The 23,369-nt window shown below is 35.0% G+C and overlaps 1 protein-coding gene across 4 annotated transcripts in view; it reads right to left on the minus strand.

The window, feature by feature from the left end:
* LOC133515977 (homeotic protein antennapedia) overlaps positions 1–23,369 on the minus strand; it is a 243,704-nt gene that overhangs the window by 147,163 nt on the left and 73,172 nt on the right. Inside the window, exon 1 of one of the 4 annotated variants that reach the window (XM_061848626.1) lies at positions 21,018–23,168. The exons of the other annotated variants lie outside the window; for them this stretch is intronic. The gene's annotated coding sequence lies outside the window, so the exon portion shown is untranslated. Of the gene's footprint in view, positions 1–21,017; positions 23,169–23,369 lie in introns of those variants that run through there. 4 annotated transcript variants of the gene reach the window in all.

The raw sequence follows: 23,369 nt of genomic DNA on the forward strand, positions 1-23,369 counted from the left end.
ATCACTCTCTGTATCAGTTAACCGTCTTGACACCTGTCTTTTAATTGTACAGTCAGCATCAATAGTAGCGGATGAAACAACGCGCCAAAAGTATCTGATATTCCGGATAACTTTTCCAAATAAAGATAACTCTCTAAAATTTACTTTCTTATACAGTCTAAATTGTTCTACATATAAAACCATCAACTTTTGTTAAACTGTTACAGAATGGCAGATACTTTTGAAACCTTGTTTGATCCGCTACTTTTGATGCTGACTGTACCTACTTATTTATATACTAACCATTAAGTTTACACAGAGAGGTGAACACATTGAGGACCGGGAACCCGCTCGGCGGGTTCTCTGTTCGTAGTCGCTTTCCTCCACAAAACGGGAAAACGCTGGGATCGGCTACGAGAGTAGCGCTACGAAAACGTTGGTAGCGAAAGTGTTAGGTACTGTTCACCTCTCTGTGTTGCGGGTGTCCAGGGGCAACGGTAACCGCTTACCATCAGGCAATTCGTCTCCTCGGTTGCCTCTTATATGATAAATAAATAAAAAACATGTTTTTAGTGCGGTTTAAAATATATTGAAAGAAGGATGTTGTTAAATTAGGTCTACCAATAATCCTTGCTTTGATACATATCGAAAATGTACAAAAAACACATACATTTTATCTGAATATAACTAATTAAGACATACATTTGTAATTCATTGTGCAGTATAATCAATACATTCCATTACTTTATAAATATTTTCAAATTATATTTTCAATCCGATTGCGTACACCTAATTAGTAAATTGTCATTTCATTACATTCAATTTCATTTCAATTTTAGACTATTCGAAATTCGTCAATAAAAAGTGAATCCGTAAATCTTGACTAAAAATGTCATCTTCCCATATCATCTCCCGTAAACAACGAAGCTTTTACATTAATCAATCCGTATCCTCACTCAATTGCCTATGGCTACCGCCTCTAAATATTAGTCACTAGTGCTGAAACTATAGAACCAACCACTAAGACAATCATTTTTTGAACAAAAACAAAAGGAAATGCGTAATTCTAGTCTGAAAATGTCATCTTCCCATATCATCTCCCGTAAACAACGAAGCCTTTACATTAATCAATCCGTATCCTCACTCAATTGCCTATGGCTACCGCCTCTAAATATTAGTCACTAGTGCCGAAACTATAGAACCAACCACTAAGACAATCATTTTTTGAACAAAAACAAAAGGAAATGCGTAATTCTAGTCTAAAAATGTCATCTTCCCATATCATCTCCCGTAAACAACGAAGCCTTTACATTAATCAATCCGTATCCTCACTCAATTGCCTATGGCTACCGCCTCTAAATATTAGTCACTAGTGCCGAAACTATAGAACCAACCACTAAGACAATCATTTTTTGAACAAAACAAAAGGAAATGCGTTATTCTAGTCTAAAAATGTCATCTTCCCATATCATCTCCCGTAAATAAATCAATCCGCATCCTCACTTGACACTATACGCTCGATCGCCCACGGCGACCAATACGAACACCTCTAAATGTTAATCACCAAGTGTCGAAATTATTAATGACAATCGCGCATCGGTGCGGGACGTTACGCATGCAGATTGGTATGCTAACGAATGATTAACTATGTATGCGTAGGCACAGGTACAGATTTAGATCTGTGCTGCGTTTAGAAGGAGCGCCGGTCATTGTCTAGATGTTAGGGTAAGTATGGATAACCTAGTAAATGGAGATAAATCCATGGAGATATGTCAAAGTTTAATGAATAATTTACGCTTGGATTAAGATTCCCTTAGTCAACAAGGGTTTTTTTTTGTTTCGTCATTTGCATCCATTTGTTTGAATGTTCACCGAGCTTAGAGATCTTTAGTTCTCAAAGGTGATAAAGGTGATAAATAAATGAAAGTTGATGGGCCTTGACGTCACGCGGGCAAAATGGCATTACTGAAGTTTTATAATGCAACTTCTTATTAGAGTCTCAAGAACACTGGACCACACTCCTTGCCAGCAAAAATGTTATTGTTAGAAAGGAAAAAACCATTGTCTTCGTGATAGAAACCTAACAAGTAATTTCAAGGGGGTAAATTGAGGTTAATTAAAACTTTCTTATAAAGCTACTGAAAAGTTGGCCTTGAGCTTGACTTACTATGCCTCACTAACTCATGCTACCATTAAAATGAAACGCGAGAATGAAAGAGAAAACGGTAACACACACGTTTCGACACAGAAATAGAATATGTACAAAGAATAATTAAAGTGACCATGATGAGTGAATGAGTGAGTGTGTTGAGACCATCAACATCGTCCACAGATTCATCACTTGGTACACAACACATAAGTCGTCATAATAATGAAACACTGGAAGCTTACTTGACTCACTCACAAACCAAACGCAGCATCTAGGCAAAGCTGTGCGAATGCTAACTCTATAGGTTTAATCAAATTCAGACAAGATTTAAATTGGAATTTAGCGAGTGAAACAATTGAAATCATACTAACTAATATTCACACTTTGCATGTCTTAATAAATGGTGAATTATGAACGCAAAATCGCTTTTTATTTCACTCAAATGTTTTTATCACACATATTAGCTATGGTTGCCTTAAAACCACGTTATAAATAATTTACCTTTAATACGGCTAGTTTGTACATAATGCTATGTATGTGAATAGATTGCATTATCGGCTTTAATAAACCTAGTATTCAAAAAACCTGCCTTCAACGGACATAAACTGACATCTAGTTCTAAGACCTCAAGCTTAAACCGAGAACGAGAGGCTAGGGTAGGGGAGGGGATTAAGTTTGATTATGTTACATAATTACTTAACTATTGCATTCTTATGGCTCCTCTAGAGGATGGGCCATCAAGCCATCATACTGGCCCACAAAGATGGGCCAGTGTGTAGAGAGGGTTAGTGGTGTCGGATGGCTTATGGCGCGGCGGGATAGCCACGGTGTCGGTTTTTCGTCCGCACATCAAAGGTAGTGGGCCAGTGATGGTGCGTACGCATCTACACGTGGCCCATTCCATAGTGCGCCATAGTGCGTGCTCTCAACCATCACATGGTCATCTCGCTGGTGCAGCGCAATGGCCATCGTGTACACGAGCCTTAATCATCGCATGGCCATCTCGCTGAGCCAGCGCTGGGCCATCGTGTAAAGGAGCCATACTCATTGCATGGCCATCTCGTTGGTCCAGCGTTAAGTCATCGTGTAGAGCAGCCAATATATAGATAGTATACCTCGGTATGACGAGAGCAATTTTGGTTAGACGTCTAAAGAATGCGAGGTCAAATCAATCTTAATTAATATGTCGATGACGATAAAATTTGGACGTATCACACCATAGGTACCCCTGACAATCGAGAGTAGGTTTATAGCTTTATAAAGGAATCTAAAAGATGTGATCCAAGAAATTCAGATATTGATTGAGTCATGTTTGATTGGTACAAAACGATAAAACTGGGCAACAATGTAGTGCCACGTGCTTGTATTATGGAGTTCAATCACGGACTCATTTTATTGGTTTTAAAGAAAGGAATGTACCGTGCCGATCAGCATTAGTTATACGCAAGATTATGCAATGCTTCCTTTTAAATGTTCTTGGAATCAATGGTTAATTTTGCAAAATGAAACGAGAGGAAAAAACATACGAGGATAATTTTCATATACCTAATATATGTAAGTATTAAATCTACTGCTGATCTAAAAACAATAATACCAATAGAATAGATTTCGAAGTTACGTGCAGATTAAATAAAAATAATAAGTCAATAACAATATCAGAATGTTCCACAAATTGACCGGCTGTCTTTGTAAGTATAGATATATGTCAACGAAAATTATCACTTTCGTAACTTTCCACGTGGACGCATCTTGTAAATTTCTCAAAACTTGCTATGGAACAAAGTTCTAAAATGGAAACTTTAAATACGTATGAGATGTTGTAAGAGTATCCGAGAACTTTTCTAATATTTTGTAACTTTCTGAAAATTGTATATCGGTGAATTCGGTACCCAGGCGACATTGTTCCATCAGGCACCCATTTCACCACGCTGACAATTCGATTTGAATGAATGAATGAATGTTTATTCAGGCACATGACCCAATTACACTATTTTAAAATACAAATACAACAAATTTAAAAGATAAAAAATAAATACAGTAAATACAAAATACAGTTAAAAAAAATAACCACTAAAACCTACTTATGGTTTGGTTGCTGATTTGCGGACAACCAATGCAGGAAAAGTTTTATAATGATTTCTAAAATAACAAAAAATATGCTATATTTGACACTAATCCGTTTATAAACATATATTTCTCAAAAATATTCTACTATATCCGCATTCTACTACCTATATAGGATAATTACACTCTGTTAACACAAAAAAATCACAAAAATTATGATGTATCCAAGATTTTGTGTCATTTCATACATGATTTAAGGAAAAAAACTTTCAATTTTGAATTTTGTGAATTTAACATTCTTTAACCGTTACAGAGATTATCTTAGTCTAAGGCATATAATATTTTGGATAAAGTTGAGACTTATCTGGTTCTTGTTTCAAAAAATTGTTTATTTGTGCTAAACAGGGGCCTAAACCAAGATCCAGGGCCACGTCCCGGAAGACTATCGATGTCACAGTATTAACATTCACCGGACTGGCCACTCCGCACGTAGCCGAATAGAATAGACTCATAATATTTTACGATCCCTTGTACTCCTTACTGGTGGAGGCGGTGTTCGAATTATAAATAATTAATTCTAGCGGTCGTCGAAAGGCGTTAGGAATCAAAACAAATCATTCGCTAAGCCCTATAAGCGTGGATGACAAAATGCTAGTTTCCTGTCTGCAGTTCTAATTCTAGCGGATTTTTCACTTATAAACAGAGACCACAGTGAAAAGAGTACTCAATACGGCGTATTTGCTGTCAGGTTATGTAATACTAATGTTATGGCATCAGGCATCTTTTATGGTTTAGGTACCTAGCTCATAATATTTTGGCCTGTCTTGCAGACTTCTCAGTTTTGCTCTAAAACTTTGTACTTACCTAACTTACGACTTCTATTTTAAAGACAACTTAGCGACCGGAAATGTGGAGGTTACTAAACACTATGAATGAAATGAGTCTAAAACCGATTTCCAGTTAAAATATTCGAAGGCATACATAGGCCCGTTTATGCATAGCCTACAGATAGCTGCATAATGCTTGCGTGTCATACAAAATGCTTATTTGCAGTATTGTAAAATTGTACAGTGCACAGAATCGTCTTTAAAAGGATAGGAACAGGCTAGCACGCGATCTCTTTGTGGTTTGGTTTAGACCGCCTTGAATCTCAACCTTTAAAAGAAGGTCATATAATTATTATGATAAGACAATATTATTAAAAACTGTCACAAAAACGAAAAGAAAAGTTAAAATCACATTTAAATAAAAGAACATTTCTAACCTTTAGCAGTCATTGAGATCAATTTTGCTTCATGAGAATTCTATGATACGATCCATACAGAAAACAAGGTATTACCTACTTTATTTATTAGAAATATTCGAAAAACTATAATTTATCTTGGCCTTCATAATCAGACGTAACCTAGCGTAACAATTTAGTTTTTTTTTTGTTATCACTAGGTATAGGTAAATTGATTTATGCAAAACTTCTTGTTTGAAGACGAGACACTGGTTTTATGAAAACTAGAATAATTTATAGAGTACCTGCCTAGTCAGAATCTTCTCGTAAAATTAGAAGTGGTTCAAGATTGTCTTGGGCTTGCCGTATTTTGTGAGTGTAGTGGCATAAAATCATCTTACTGCTATCAAACGATTTAGATAGCTGTAACAGTTTTCAAACTAATTCACTAAGAAGAACTGTTGTCCACTTTAGACATGACTGTTCAACTAGACACTAATGTTGTGCCTACGCCGACTAGAAAACGAGGGCAAAACATTCATACAATTAGGTTAAAAACACCACCGTACTAAGTATCGTGACCCGCACAGCGCCGTATATCTTACTTTTTTGCTATCTCTCCTTGGATTAGACCGTCGCGCTTGCTGGCAGGCTTGCATATGTTCCAGCGATTTTTCACGGCTACGGAACCCGTGTTCAAAGGGCACGCAGCCCGGTGTCGCAATCACGATCCCCGATCACGACTAGTCCTCTACTATTTATTCTTAAAACTTCTCAACCCGGCCACTTAAAAACCACCCTTAACTTGAAGTAGGTTAAGACCAGCCTGAACGCAGAGATATCTGAGTTTGCCGTCAAATTTGAAATTGCGAATAAACAGGGAGATGTAGACTTTAAAGTAATGGCAATAAAGCTTATGGTAAATGAAAAGTAGAGAAGGGAAGAAGGCAAAATGTCTCTAAACCGTGTCGCTACTAGCCTTAAAAGCATTAAGTTTATTTTAGAGATAATAATCATTGCGAATGCGAATGCTTTATTGTCAAGATAGAGTTGTCTATTGATTCTTTTTGGTTAGCTCTGGTTTTAATTATGAATGAGTTAGCTTCACGCATGCAATATTCTCGTCTTAAATGAAAATAGGGAATCGATCGCAACATTGGTTTCATTATCTTTATATAATCTGAGTTGACTAAGTTCCAGTTTAATATTAGCAGATAACATTAGCTAAGTGTCTGAGAATCTTCTGATAGTATGTCCCATTGTTATTATCAAATTTTCACTTATTAAAATGGGTCACTCACGTTTTTTAAGTAGAAGATTAACCGAATTTTAACCAGTACCCCTAGTGTAAATAAATTCGATTTTGAAACGTGACGTACGCGTTTGCGTTTAGTCTCATTTTGTATTGGATTTAGAAAGAGCGCGCCAAGCGGGACGTTTTGGAAACTCAAAATCCTATACAAAATGAGACTTAACGCAAACGCGTTCGTCACGTTGTCATGATGTCGATAAAATTTACACTAGGGGTACTTGGGGTAGGGGTTGGCAAATGCCTTCTAGCTGGATAACTGTTTTGGGTACTACAAATATCGATGGTCAGTGTAGACGAACCTTGTAAGTCTCGATAGGTCAGTTGTTAGAGCGGCGGGCTGGTATTCCAGATTCGCGGGTTCGAGTCACGCCCGAGACCAATTATATTATATAATTATAGATACGTTAACGTTATACTCATAAATAAGGTGCAAAAAAATACTTCCATATTTATTTCTAGGTACGAAGAAATCTGTCATTCATCTTTGCCATACTCATTCTTAAACATGAGCTTGTCTCTTTCTTTTTCGGTGAGTGGGAGCTCGTTAGCACGTGCGCATTCCGCGATTGATCTGGTGCGACTAAATGCAACTTGTACAATTTGTCACAAGGTAAGCGCTTCAATTTTGGAACGCCCTATCATGAGTTATAAAAAACACTGCCCGAGGCAGTCAGTTTTTCCATTTTTCCTTTATTTCCAAGCATTGTGATATCGTTTGCAGACAAAACAAGAAAATACAGACATAAGCATATTTTGATCGCCTTGACTGATGATGTCTCAAATCGACTCTCTATAAATACATTTTTATTTGTTTGTACTGGATCGCAGTCAAGAATTCTTTCAGCTTCTTCCTGAAACACGGCCATAAATCCAGTGTGACAAAGTGGTAAGTCAAACGCATGACTGGGTCCCTCTTGGGTAGGAAAATTTAAGATATATGCGCGTCCTTCCGTATTAAAATCTTTAGGTGAAAATATTACTATACATTTTGCAAAAGGATTTCTTTATAATATTTAAAATTTACAGTTTATGTTTTGTACATTTTGGTACAATGAACTCAAATATGTATGTACCACAAAAAAGCGGTTCACTGTAACTAACGTTTAAGTTTTATGGTTGCGTTCACGGCTTTTGATTATAATATTTTATTACGAGGCCATATAAGTTAGGCATAATGTAGGCCTAATAAAAATGGAAGATACGCATTATACTTAAAATTAAAACCTTATTAAAATATAAGTACTTATATGAAAATTAATGAACCAAATGCCTTGAGCTTAAACAGTAAATAAACAGTACCTAATGCTCTGATGAGTTCTAATGATAAAGGTTAAATGTTTAATAACTGTAGGTGGGTAAGTAAATATGTATTAAGTAAAAAAAGTAAAATGAATATTTAAAGGTTATTAATCTCTTAATTATGAATTTATACGCATTCTACGTATACACTTACCTAGGAGAGAAAAAAGGAAATCAAAGCGAAGCCGGCTTATTAAAATAATTTCGGAGAAGTGCGTGCGGTGCGTTCCGAAACTACCTTTTCTCACGCAAACACTGACAAATATTTAATAGATTAAAAAAACTGGACCTAATGGCTTAGGTAATATGGTAACTTTTACGTTTTAATATATAATGAGTGTTTTGGTAACGTAATCAGTAGCTTAACCTGTCCTACTAACTTATGGCACGGGAGTATCATATAAACAGATTTGGAAAAGTATGTAGGCGAGTAGAAACACTAAATACGTAAAGTCAAGGAAAAACAGAATAATATTTTTAGGTTAAAAAAATGTCTTTCAAGCCAAGCAAGCAAGGTATGTTGTATGCTGTTACGTATTGTTTTTATGAGCGTTGCCCTTTTCACTCTAACAGAATTCAGACTAACTACCTAAGTAAGTATAATTATAACGTAGCTCTATATTTGAATTTGAAAGCTCAATAAAGAAATACCTAATCAGCAAACTACATTGATGCCCCGCCATGCTTTATTCTTTCCATTCTTATCTCTCCGCACAGAAAGTTAATAATAGCAAGGGTAGGCACCCCTAAAAATTAAAATGGCCGCTGTACGATCGGCAGCCATTAGTCATCCCGCCATGCGCGCTGTCATTTGTCTAGGGGTGGGGAGCATTCTCACTTATTCGAGTGTGAAACGAATAAAATACCTAACTGATGAAACATACTTGTGATAGAGTAATTGCTTTTTCCTATTAGGCCATTGGGGATTTGATTAAGGTCGGCTTAATAAATGAGTACTTTTATGGTGAAATACCTACTCTAAGTTCGTTTTTTGGGTGGCGTTTAATGTTGAGACAACAAAACAACATTCTCTTCTATAAAATGTGTTTCAATTTGTAATTAAACTAAACAGATATTGATAGTATTTTTATGAATAATTATTCGAGTATAAATTACGTGTCTAAAGTAACCTAATAATACATTATCTGACTTAAAATGAAAATATACTCAACACAGAACATAAAAGTTATTTTATTTGTTTTAAATAACTGTACTGTTTAATCAATAAACACGTGTTAGCAAGTAAATATTTGAAGTGCGACCATTAAAATCAAGTTTAATGCCTCGTAAAAAATAATGCCCTCATAATCGTCCATCCAACCAACGCCAATGTTGACACAAAAGAGCGCCCTCTATTGGCGTAGCATCGAACCGCTTCTCCACTACGTCACAATCTCGCCCGGATGACAAACGACTTTTATGGCAGTTTTATGACTGTTACATGCTTGTTTATTTACTGTTTTGTAATAGAATGTCAATAAACAATGTTGATAACAATAAAACGAGAGATATTGAGCTCGATAGCCGCCGGTTTTGGGTAGCGGGTAATTTGTTAACAGAGACATCTAACGGTGGGTAGATGAACTAAATGCTAGTGTTTTCTTTTTGAGGAGCGTTGAACGCATCCGTCTTTATAGACGTCCGGAAGTGTATAAGGCCAAGTCTTAAAAATACGGTATTTTACCGTGTGAATTTAGTTTAATTAACTTTTAATTACCATAAAATAGAACCAACAAGTTAAATGATAAACACGAGGAATTTGCATGAGAATTGATAATTAAATTGTTAAAATTTTAAAACAAACTTTACCTGGAGCTTTTTACATCCGTACCTAGTTAACGAGCGAATCATCATTTATCACGTTACTGTACATCAATAATTCATTGCTAATAACATAGAGGTATTGACGTAATTAGTGCAATTACGCGCCCACCCAGCAGTCGCGCAGAACGCTACCGTGCTACTCAAATGCCCCAAGTATGTTTTTCAATCTAGTACACTTGCGCCGTTTTATTTTACAGCGATAAAACGGTACTAATCTATGGCGCTGTATAAAAGGTGCAAGTGAGGTTAAGACGTGAACGTTTATAAGACGTTTTGCGATCTCGTAGTATAGTAGTAATTGAATTTATCTTCATCTAAGTGAGGTAAGATAATTGCGTTCTTCACCTTTGTGGAGGCATGTTAGGTTAAGCCTCGCTTTATTAAAGGTGCGTGAACGGTTGACAATAGCTGCGTGGTCAGATCATTGCTGAGATAACCCTTTGTAAACCGTTTAAGTTATGTACGTTGCGTAAAACTCTATCAATTGATCCCTTTCAATTTATTTTTGAGTCCCAATGTTAGAGTTGAAGTTAGTATTTTTTATTGCACATGTTCATGAACTCCATATGTTAAAACAATTCACATGTTAAAATATAATGACATGATATTTTATTAATTCACATAATAATGCTTGATATAAAAATGTTTAATTTAATTAAATAAAAATATATTTAGGGAAGTACGCAGGTCTGTAGGAAAGTTAGTACTGATAGTATGATAGGGTTCATTAATATTCTGCTTTGTATATTTTTTATAAAGTATACTTCCATTAAAAAAGTATTAAAAAAATATCAGCTAAGGCGAAAATGCTGCCATAAAACTGTTTAACTGCCATGATATGGTTGTCATCAGCCTTATAAGTTTTAATTAAGTGTTTTTACCAACAGGCACATTTCTATTATGTCTACGGAATCTTATTAGAAATATTAACTTCTAATCTAATTATAAAGTATAATAGGCATTCGGAAAAAAGGAACTGTAATTTATCTTAGGGGTTTTCAATAGAGTGTAATAAATTACATTATGATCTTTGTAAAATATGTATATGAATCTGTATATGTCGTAAAAACCTTTTAACTCCTCTATCGTGCGATACCTCAAAAAACGTAGAATTCAAATGCTAACACGTGTTTTTCTTTATTTTTCTTTCAGATTTTATTTTAAATGTATTAAAACCATCCTCGAATTCTCGCACATACATCACCGACAGCTGAGCGTTTATCTATGCGCTATTGTACATTATAGGGGAACAATTACACATCCATTAATCAGAACAGTGGGATATTGCCCCGGGCACCCCTTTGTTACACCCTCCCGCCTAAAGACCCGCACTTGATTAGGCGCGGTAACTTACTTTTTACCCTTTTGTGTTGTGTTTTTGAAGTGGGAACGGGAATTTTTAGATTTCAGGGCGCAAATGTCGTATTATTAGTAACTGTGTTATTTTTTGTTTTATATCTATTATACGGTCATGATAGAGTAAAAGTCAACAGAAAACGCAATATAGGTTTTTAAAAGAGAAAAATTTAGTAAACATGTATGTTCGTGAGTATACTTCAATACCAATAGATGGCCTAGAAGTATTTATTAACTAAGAAGTAGGGAAAATTGTTATGGCTGTCCCTATGGTCTTAATCGAGCTTGTTTTCTATCTATTTAAGTTTTATGAACCTTAACATATAGGAACAACCTTATTATGATTTATAAATAAGTATTGTAACACAACTGAATAAGGGCAATTTTTATGTACACTGATAAAGTAACATTAAACTTGAATGAATAATTTAATATAAGATCTACCTACCTGACAACCGCTTATTAGACAGCGTCTTATATGATTTATATTTCTAAAAATAAACTCTTCATCTTCATAATAACATTGTCAAAATATGACCCGGTTTGCGGTTTTAAGAATACTACCTAACGATGTTTATGTTTCCTGAAATCTTACTCAAGATAAAAACAAAAGTGACTTCTGAATAATGGCATTGTTATTTGTTTTGTGCATAATCACATAATTCTTGGCAGATTTAATAGTTTTGTAACGGCTTGTAGAAGATTAATGAAAAGGAAATTTATTTTAACAACCGTTGAAACCGTGAAATTGTATTCCAACGGGTAGTATTTTTAATTAGGAGAATTTTTTGGCCTCTATCCAAGACTAAGAGGAATTGGTATAGTTATCACAGAAATAATATTTTTCTATAGTTCGGTAGAATAAAAATCTTTAAAGAGAATAAAGTAAGTTATATTTAGCAATGAAATTAAGGACCACAAATTACAGTAGGCAAATAACTTTTTTGTGGTACAAATGTGGTATATAAAACCTAGAGGTGCTATTAAGACTGTACATAAATGAATTAAAAAAAGTTAATATAATATATATACATTATACCGTCGATCTATACAAATAAAAAAAAAAAACCTATTAAGTAGGTGTAAAGGTGTATTAGCAGTTTCTTGCACGTTTACAACAAAAACATATTGTTCACTGGCTAGCGTAAATGCAATAAAGGCAATTTCATTTCATTATTGCCTAGGTTAATTTTGTGGCAAAAATCGGGCTTAAGAATTATGTGTTTGTGACGCTTTCTTAACTTGAGGTAAGAATAACCGGCTTTAATGGTGTATTTATGTATAATGCTTCAACTTTAAATTCAACAATACGTAGTTTTATGTAGATTTAAACTAGAACAGCAACAAAGTATTTTTTGATAGAAATAAAACTTTTACTTAGCTCTGGTATTTTCATAATTAATTTTGAGTTAATTCCAAGTATTATCATTAATACACCTTGCTATCTAAACTAAACACAACCCCTAATCACTACGCTGTGTGAGCAGAAGGCAGTAACTGCGTTTTAAAGAGGCGACGCTAGCGCCACGCCACCCATTAATTATTTCGGGCGAACAAATGACGCACCTGATTAATGATTTACGTACACAATTCCACGTCCACACCAACCTATATATCTACAAGCGCAGGTATGTACAGGGACATATTGTACAGACACGTTATATGGATGTATGTTATTTATGTTCGATAGTAACATGTGGATTTAGAGTAATATTTTTAACATGTTATCTTTTGCAGCTATTTTTATAGAGGCAATGAATTAGACTTAATTTATAATTACTAAGCGTACTTTCATCTATAAGATAGAAAGTCAAAATACTTTGTTAAAAAAATGAAAACGGTGATGTTGAATAAAAAAAAGAAATATTATTAGAAACAGTGAAAGTGAATGTACAAATACTTTGTTTTTGTAGTAAGTCTATATCTAGTAATTGTAAGTCCTGCTGACTGGAGTATCAGATGCCAATAGAACAATATCTTTGATCGTGTGTGGCAGACATCGCTATTGTTAGTACAAGTAAATGGGATAGCTGCCAGACCACTGGATTAGTAGCATTCTATTTTTCATACTATGTAATAGTTATTGTATGTTTGTACTTATAGATATTATATTTATTTTAATAAAAATAAACACATTATTTTGGAATTACTAAACGATTAATTTATAAAATACCTATTTATTCTATTAAAAAAAAATTTTTTAGAAGCCTTAACTTTATTTTTTTATATAACGGTTAAACGATATGTCAGAAATTGATATACCAACCCTAAAAAAGTGTTGTAATCAGATAAACACACTGTACTTACTTAGATAATAATTCATTAGGCTTTTTCGTCGAACTTGGCCAGACGTACAACACAATAGGTATTTAAATTTTCTTGTATTCTTTTTAATTGTTTCAAAGTGACTTTCAAGATGTTTGTCTAAAATATCGTATTCGTTACAAATAGTGATACATGCAAAATAAGCAACATACATTTAATATCGCCTATATTTCCCGTATAGGTATTAGGGTGACCATAATGAAATTGATTTCCCGGGTAATAAAATGCATCCTTGATAATCCGCCGTTTTTATTAGAGCCCCCACACCGCCAGGTCAGGTGGCTCTCCAAAGGGTCGCGGGTTCGAACCGACTCGACACTTTCCTGTGATTTATCTGGCCACCCGTTTTAATTTTGTTCCGATATATAAACGTGTGTTGTGCGAATATTGTAACTTATAACCTAGTAGAGGGGCTAGGGGCATAAAGTTTAAGTTACCGGAATTCGATTTTGTGTTTTTTTTTGTATCAAGTATGTATATGTTACCATGAAATCCTTTTTAGTGAAAACGTGTTTTTTTTTCAGTTTAATTTAGATTTCGCAAAGAGCATTTCATTAGGTGAAAACCAAAACTCACTAATTACAGAAAAAAATTAAACTAATATCGACTTTCTGTTGGTACTAAAATGCTTCACTATGGCTATGAACTTATAGTGGTAATTAATGAGTTTTGGTTGTCACCTGACGATGTCAAAACTAGTTCAAACAATTTTTTCAAGTACCTAGTCTAACTAAGGAAAACGCATTTTTATCAAGGTGTTTGGAGAAACTAGTTTTCAGTACAGAATAATAATTTTAATTTAAAACAAGTAGGGTAGCATATACTTAATCATTATATAAATTCAATTTAAACACCTTTTGTGTGCAAAAAGTAAAGTAAAGTAGAAGTATCCAATGAGAAGAATTTAATAACTGTTCCAAGTGCTAATAAAATAAAAGAATCTTATACATATTTTATAAGTTCATCGATATAGGTAAGTACTAGATGTATTATTAATTTTAATGGTCTCTTAGCTTTTTCTCATTAGCTGCAGAATATCCGTTACGTAGTAATATAATAATATAACGGTGAATGTATTTGCAAACATAGTTTTTGCGCCTTCGAATATTTAATTTAATAAATAGCAATCTTCAAAATTATAACGTTAACTTTATGATTGGACAGAAATACCCACTATTAAATAACATTTTGTATTCAAAACTACCCATTATTTTACAGCGATAGCCTCAGGCTTCAAAAGATTTTAGGTAAAAGGTATCTTATTAGATTCCATATTAAGTTTATTTGGAATTAGATCAAACTAAATATATAAAAAAATAACTAAAATAATTACTTACTTACTGATTTAGAGTGTATACAAATTTGAACCGTTTCCAAAGAATATATTTTTCGTAGATTTTTTTTGTAGTTTATTTTTGGAAACATTTTTGTAAGCCACCAATCGCCTAGCCTATTGCTGCCTTTATATTGTAAATCTGTTTTTTAATTTGTTTTCTTTGTGGTGCAATAAAGAATATTTACTTACTTCTGTATGTTTCGTTGTTTTTTCGCTGTATCAAATTGGCTATCTACATCGTCTGATAAGTCAATCAACGCCAAAAAATCTTTCAAGCAAGTGTTCCAAGTCCGAACTTAGCAAGATTTAGATGAGGGATAAAATCGGCTCCCATTTAGCATCGGCGCCGGTATCACAATAGGTACTGAACGCCAGCCGATTTAAATTTATTTCGGACGTCGGTTACTTCCAATTTAAACCTCTTAATCCGCTATGATATATGTCGGTATTCAGCAGGATTAAAAGTTCTACGGAAAATAACCGGGAAAACCTTTTCCGGGGTCGGATTGACCCGAGCTACGGGATTAGGTGACCGGGATTGAATATACATAAATCTCGGAAGCTTTAGGGGCGCAATTAAGGCTGATAAGTCATGCCGCGATGATGCGGGCTAATCACGGATTCGCGTAAACATAATTCCGATATTAAAATTCTGCCCGTGCAATGGTCAGCCGGGTGTGGGGTCATAAATTATTCAATTTCATAGTAATAAAATACGCGTGACTGAAGCCGCGGCGTGAAAAGTTTTCAGCAATTACGGGTCGAATATAACAAAAAGCGCGGTGGAACCGCGCGGACTGTCTCATTGTCATTGGCTGCGTAAGCGCGGTAGATTCGACTTCTTTATTCAAACAGTATAGCTTGCCCTCGAGATCCATTATAGCTATTGGTCATCGGAGAGCGTTTTTCCACTGGCTTTTATGAACCATCGACTTGGTAGCCCTCGGAAAGCCATTGGAACACCCGTGACCCGCGCACATTATTCATGCATCAGCTTGTGGGGAAGGGTAGTGCAGTGACTTATAGTTCGTATTAATACGTCTCGTACATAGGAATCCGATCGGGCTCTAAGTTAATTGAATTCATTATTCGCTGGACGATTTATAAGCTCAGTTTGGTATTGATGAAATGTTACTGAAAGGTCAATATTGCCAAAATTAAGATAAGTTGTTCGGTGACAAAAAATATAAATACCTACTACCTACATAATTTTACATTACCTACTAGGTACTTTAGTTGCTTACTTTTCAAAAATTAATATATTATTCTAAAACTAACATGCGTAAGTGACCAAACATGGGACCTACATAGTATTATGTTTGAACAAAAAGTGTTGATTCCAAGCAAAAAGTTCCACTCATGCTTGCCATAAGGACACTTTGACAGGTTTTTCGTATAAAGATACAAGCAAATCTCGTCTTTATGGTAAACGACAAAGTGGAACCTTTGACTAGACTTCGACAGAAATGATGTAAAATTATAACCGTATACGCTCGTAGTCATAAGTCTGTAATTTACAGATAAAATGCAACATTCTCATCCGTTTTTGAAGTATAAGGGGACACGTCATTGTATATACCGCCATGAAGAAATTCCCACTATTTTTAATTCATTTTCTGTAATGCATGATTTTAGAAGCATGGAAGTGTCCCAGCCAAGTCGGGAAAACCTACACACCACACATAAGCGGCTGTCAAAAGTAATTTCCCTTTTTTCCCACTAAGCGCGTCAATAATAACGAGTATAGACATAATAACGGTAATTGCGATTTCACGATTGTCGCAAACGTTCCCAGCGAATTAATCGTAAAAACTCCGCTATGCAGAGGATACACGAGTGATATGCGACTGATTCATAGCGGTTTAATTAAAACAATTAGTCACGCTGTACGTAAGCAAACAATCTTACTATCATCAGTGATACCTAAACAACTAGGCTGATCAACGTGGAAAACAGTTAAAAAGGATAAAATATATAATGAGAATTAAAAAAAAAACTGTAGACTTTTTTATATTGTATTAGTAATCAGATTGTAAAGTACTTTTAATAAACTTGGAATAAAATCTTGAAAGATATTTTTGAGGGCTAAAAGTATCTTATTGAATGAAAAATATATACCTACTAAGATAGCTGTCAATAATGGATCTTCTATAAGTTTTTGCATATTGTACACAAAAAATAAATGGGATATTTATTATAGAGGTCAAGCACCTCATTGACTGGAGTATCGTGGAATCTAGTCGCGTGCGCGAGAGCATTACAGACGTGTTGAGCTAACGCGTTATTGTATTTTAATAGCACGGAAACTATCACTAAAGGCCTGTATTTAGTTTTATGTTAGATTCGCTCGTTTAAAGAATAAAATATTATTCCGATCATAATTTATCTCCTTATACTATATTTCATGATCCCAAAAAAATTGATTATATATATGTATCTACCTACGACGCTTAAACTAAATATACACCAAATTAATAAAGAAGTCCACTCCACACGTAGTCAGCACCGATGTAAGCGGTCTAAGCAGCCATTAAAATTAGGGTTGGGCCTCAAAACTCGCGGCTAGGGCAGGGCCGGGCGCGCCTCGGGCCGGCAAAAAAACGATCCAAAACACACATCCGAACATACGGCGCAACCGAGCAACGATGAGATGAAATATTTCTCAATGTCCGTTGTTCTTGTTACTTGTAACTCAATATTGAACTTAGCCAATGCTTTATAATTGAGTTTTATTTTAGAACGCTCGGCTTCAAATAAGTTTGACCGCTTTATTTTTTAATTATTAAAAATCACGGGCAAAAAAGTATCGAAAACATCTATTTAATAGCTGGCTTGAAATTAAAAAGCTATTTGGTAACCGTTACTAATTTAGAACGGCGCGGCACGGAGCTCTCAATTTGGGAGGGGCGCCGAGGGGCTGCGGCCCTAATCTAAAAGCTGTCAGTTAACAGGCCAGACAGCTGCTCTCTGGCCTTCTATGTACTTCTATGTACCCGCCCTTATATCTGATAAGATATCCTAATCTTATATAGATAAAGTATTGAATTTCCGCGCGAAAAAAATGTTGTCAATTAGCATAATGACATTGTATACACAAAAACTTATTAAATGTTTCCCATTAAAATAAGCTAATATTAAAAATATATGTACTCTACTATTTCTGTTTAAGCACTTCTTTATTCTTGTGAGGAAGTTCAATTTTCCACTACCTACTAATGAAGCAGATAAATTAAGCACATATAGAATTTATTTATAGAAAAAAAAGAACTATAATTCACTTCCCACATTTAGGACAGATTAAAATCTCTAAGCAATCTAATACGTGCGCCTACGCGTCTTTAGATTTAAAATTCGAATGACGAAAATCAAGCACTGGCCAGTTGTATTAAAAACCACTTCGTATCGACGAAAAATTTGCATATCCATTTTTGGTGACGCTAAACCCGCTTCTACTTTACGACAGTGTAACTATTTTCGTACATTTTCTATCGATGGGTCATAATTTGATAGATTTTATTATATTATAAACACATAAATTTGTCTAACGCAACCCAATGGTGTTTTCGATCAGATATCAGAATAAAGTCTTAAGAGCGAGAATTAAATGAAATTATCTGCTTTGACGACATCAATGACACATTCATTAATTTAGATAGCTGATGGAAAATGAATAAAAATGTTAATTTTACGGCTCTTATCTAACTCATACTTATGCTTTGATTGTGAAGTAAATATCGGTTTTTCGTTTCTTTATAAATTAAATATCTTCATGCAGTAAGTCTAGGCATGTACCTACTTTTGAGTTTATGCTTAATTTATGTAAAAATATAGTAGCCCAAATCTTAATAATTTTTACATTCAAAGCCATCGGGAAATTCAAGTTGTCTAATAAAGATGTCAATAAATTAAATACACTCATATCATAATAATTATTAACGATTTTGACCTTCTAGATATTATTTATTGAGAGCTAAAAATCGAAACGAGATAATCTTGGTTGTTTGCATTAGCCGAACGCACGGGAGAGGTCCGAGGACGTCAAGGGAACCTAATTCTGGGACCGGTTCTGCCCGCCACGGCAAATGGCCAGGGACACTTTATAAATTTAAAATAAACCGATTATGCTAAACGAGTGAGCATGTCGATAGATATACGAAATAAATCTTCAATCGCAATCTTTGTATACGAATTTCCGATTGGTGTTATTTCGATTTGTAGATAAACTGGTTAGATAAACCAAACTGGATTTAAAACCTTGACAAAAAAGGAAATGGTACATACAAATTGTGCAACTTTAATCAGTCTTAAAGTCGCCTATTTAGTTTTTTATAATCTTTTTGTGCATCAAAACAATACTATTCTTTAATGATGTACCGAGAATAATTAAAGACGGTAACAAAAGGCGGCTGAATAAAGAAATTTCATTATCTCACGGAGTGTCCACTTTTTACGTCGTTGCTCAAAATTTTTTCTTCTGGCGACATTTCAATAGAGACTTAAAACAAACAAGAAAAAAGCTCGCAAGGCTGCAGTGAAAGGCAGGACGCCGTTAAATGAAAGAACTTTGTAAAAAGTTTGACACATTTTTAGAAACATCAGGCACGCAATGTTTGCTCGCGCGGACCGATCGTAAATTTTAGTGTAGCGTCAGGATGAAAAAGGGGACATCATTGTTAAAAAGTTTTAAAACGCGTCCTGTGATTCCGATAGCATCATAAATTTTAACTCTAATAATACGCAATATTTGTTGGTTGTCATCGCCGTCTTGAACAAGATCGAGATAACTTTTAATATGGACTAGAGCATCCTTAAAATCGTTTTCAATCAGAGCAATACACTCAATTTTATCCACCCCAAATATTTACTGTGCGATGTATTTTTAGGTTGAGCTCGAGATTTTCCCTTGATTCCGTTTGGCAATCAGATGTTGGATATTGCAGGCGCGCTGGGTGTTCCCCCGATACATTTCCTCCGCGGATAACAGAAAGAAGTGGGCTTCTTTCAACCGAGGCACGATAAGAATTTCATTTCCTCGCCGCTGAGAAAGAATTCGCTATCTGAGGAAGTGATAAAAGCACTGGATTCAGTTCAGGTGCTGCTAATATTGTGCTCGCGGATTTTTGAATTCCGAAATGGCTTGGGGATGTGCTTGATATTGCTAGCATGTTATAAAGTTATTTTTTTATACATTTACCTATTATAAAACGACTAAATAGTATAGTAAAGTACTAAATAGTATAAAGATAAAGAAATCAATCGATAGCAGAATATTTATATGTAGAGATATGCGAAGTTTTAATCATATAGGTCAAAGAAGCTTTTATTTGCATAGCTAAAGAGTTTCAAATCCTGAAACCTGTTCAATGTTGTTGCAGATCCAATGTCGTAAGTCTTTATATTAAACAAGGATATCAAAATAAAAGGAGCAAACTTCGAAGAACGAAACGAATCGGTCGCAGCTTTGATTTTATGAATTCCCAAAGCTAGGTCAGAACCTTTACCTTCGTCTCTGGTAGAAAAAATAAAATCTACGATCGTGCGAATTTAAACCTTATATTTATTGCATAAGAATGGTTGTTGTTTAGGACAGTGATTCACATAATATGGTTCGATTTTGCTTTTAGGTCTGAGAATCCGGATGACATCTTTTATCGCGATGCATTCCTACTCGCTCTTTAGAGGATCATCGAGCCGCGGCGCTGAACTCTATTTATTTATTGCGTTTCGATATTGCTAAATAATATTCATTTAAGTAAAAGTTGTGTTATATTTTATGTACCTACTAAATTATTAATTATTTTACGCACGAGTATATCAACGAAGACGTGGAAACATATTGCTCAATTACAGATAGGTAGTATTATGATTACAGATAGGTATGATTAAGAAAATGTTTGAAAGTTATTTGAAGTCTTAATATAAGTAGTCATGTAAAAAGTTTTTATTACTATATTATGCATAGTTCGGATAACGGTATTCGTCAATAAAAAAGGCGGCAAGTTCAATTTATGTATACTTTTAACTAAAGGGCGATAACACTTTTTAAAAGTGATTAATGTAATGGGTATATAGTAAGTAGTGGTTTGCCAAACTATTGTGTTATTATAATTAAACTAATTTGAATTAAATAACTTATTTAATTAATACTCACGAATAATTAAATCCTCATAAATATCTTCATCCACTCACTAATTGATTTATGTTGACACTGTTTCACCAACTACAAACAATCTCCAATGCCACTTGAACACTCGTTAATTAGTCGTAAAATCTTTTTGGTTTCTAGTTGGAACACTATAAATTATAAAACAATTGATAAAGGATTATCATCCAAGCATCCTCTTATTAAATTCTAATTAAGTAATAGGAGCGATAAATCTCGTGCCGCGAAAACTTGTCCGATACGTATGGCCTATACAAATCCTTGTTTACAACTGACACTGTTGTCCATATATACAAGAATCGTGTTCCGAACTCACCTAGCGCGGAGACGGCATCTGCCCGCCATCGCACAAAAACCTACGCCACAATGGACCCCATATCAAAAGCGGCCCAATTTTTTAACTAACACAACCTTACAACCCTAGCACACTAGCTCGACTACACAAAAAAGTCACGAGGTAGGGGAAAAATTTCGTAAGCCATTACCCGGCTCTATACAAAAGTTTTGACACGATCACTTTGCGCTTGGGCACACAGTCTATTTTAGTGGGGTACGAGACGGCAATAGGCGGGTAGTGACTAATGACCGCGCGCGCGAGAGAGACGGCTAGATGAATGTGTGTCGCATTTGAATAAAGTTTAGGGGGACCAAAGATCGTGAGCCACGGGACGCCGAGTAGGTGGTGATAAAGCATTCGTAGCGCGCTCGCTCCCAAATCGAATACGATGAGTAATAATATTTAAAAAGCAAGATTTGTTACCTGTCGAGCGCCCCGAGATAATGCCCTACGTTTTTTGAGAGAAAAATACAATTAACTAGCCCCGAGTTATAAATCATCTTGTTGTACGCACCGGCTCAGGTTGTACAATTATATTTCTTTCATAAAAAAAGGTGACGGTAATAGAGAATTGTAGCGGTTTAGAAGTGGTCTGGCTGAAAAGAACAGATAATTACCGGCAAGAATGTGAACCGCAGGCGCACCACTGTTGTTTCGATTAAGCTTTTTTTAAGTTATTAGGTCCCCTTGTATATGTAATTGCTAAATGAGACACATCCGGTGTTTCTGTATTACTTTTGCAGTTTTAAAAAATACTGTTATTGATATCCAAGGAGGGTAGGTAAGTATTAGCAATTAATATAATAGGGCACAAAAATATTCAGTTTAAAATATAAATTCATTTATGTATAAGGCTATAAGGTAAAAAATCAATAACAATAAACGCTTACCTAGATTATTTCAACATTATTGTACCTAGTCATAAAATGGGCATAATTGAAAATAAATAAAGACAATGTAGCAAGGAAATAATATAGGACTGCACCAGCTCATCATTTTAAACAACAATTTAATGAATCTCCCACGAAAATTACTGGAATCAGTCGTAAATTTAAAAGCTCTTAGTGTTTCGTTGCAAGTATGCAATAAGAGGTGAGCACTCAATCGCGGTAATTTTAAAATTGCGACCTGCCCCACAGCCTCAATTACAACGGGTTGCGAGTGCGCCAATCGCTCGTTCGGAAATTGCCGTACAAGAAATTGTCGGGCGCTTTTCAGAATTGCGGCCCCGACAAATCGGGACCCGAACAACGCAAATTGCGGGCACAGCCGAGGGCCGAGAAATTGCACCGAGACCTGCGCAGGAGGTCGTGCTGCGCTTAATGAAGACGTTAAGCTAAATCGTGGCGCTTTTTATAGATTGTTACGGTGTTTATATTGATTTTTATGGGAATATAATTTTATTACGGCACCGTGGGCGTCGGACTACGCGTTGTCCGCGTAACTCATGATTTACGTTGACCGATTTTTTGTAAATCACACCGTTTAAAACCAAAAACAGAGTACATACCGCATACAGATGATGTTAACGCTGTAATAAATTTGAGCACACACAAAAAGCGATGTCACAATAATCAACACAGGCAATTTAATTTAAGCGACATAAACACGGGGCTATCTTGCGCTGCATCGAAATTGTCGTTTGAAGATAAAAAAGCTTAACCGACTTCAAACTTTTCGTATAATAACAATATAAAAGTCAATTCACAAATTATATAATCTCATTTATTCTTTATTGCTAACACGACTCCATGTGGATCGCACTGTCTAAAAGTTATCAGATCTCATTTAGAGCCAAGCTTTAAACACTATTACGTGCCCTAACTCTACTCATACAAGCCCTTACTTCACAAACTCTATACCTTAGTCAAAATATGTGGCTTGCCCGTTCATTACTACAAGATACTATACTACTATAGTATAACAGAAAGTAATGATCAGTGTGTAAATTTTCGCCTTACACCCATGTGACGGGAGCGAAACGGCCAAGTCAAATATCACTA

The sequence above is a fragment of the Cydia pomonella genome, chromosome 3 (assembly GCF_033807575.1).
Source record: "Cydia pomonella isolate Wapato2018A chromosome 3, ilCydPomo1, whole genome shotgun sequence".
Lineage (NCBI taxonomy): Eukaryota > Metazoa > Arthropoda > Insecta > Lepidoptera > Tortricidae > Cydia > Cydia pomonella.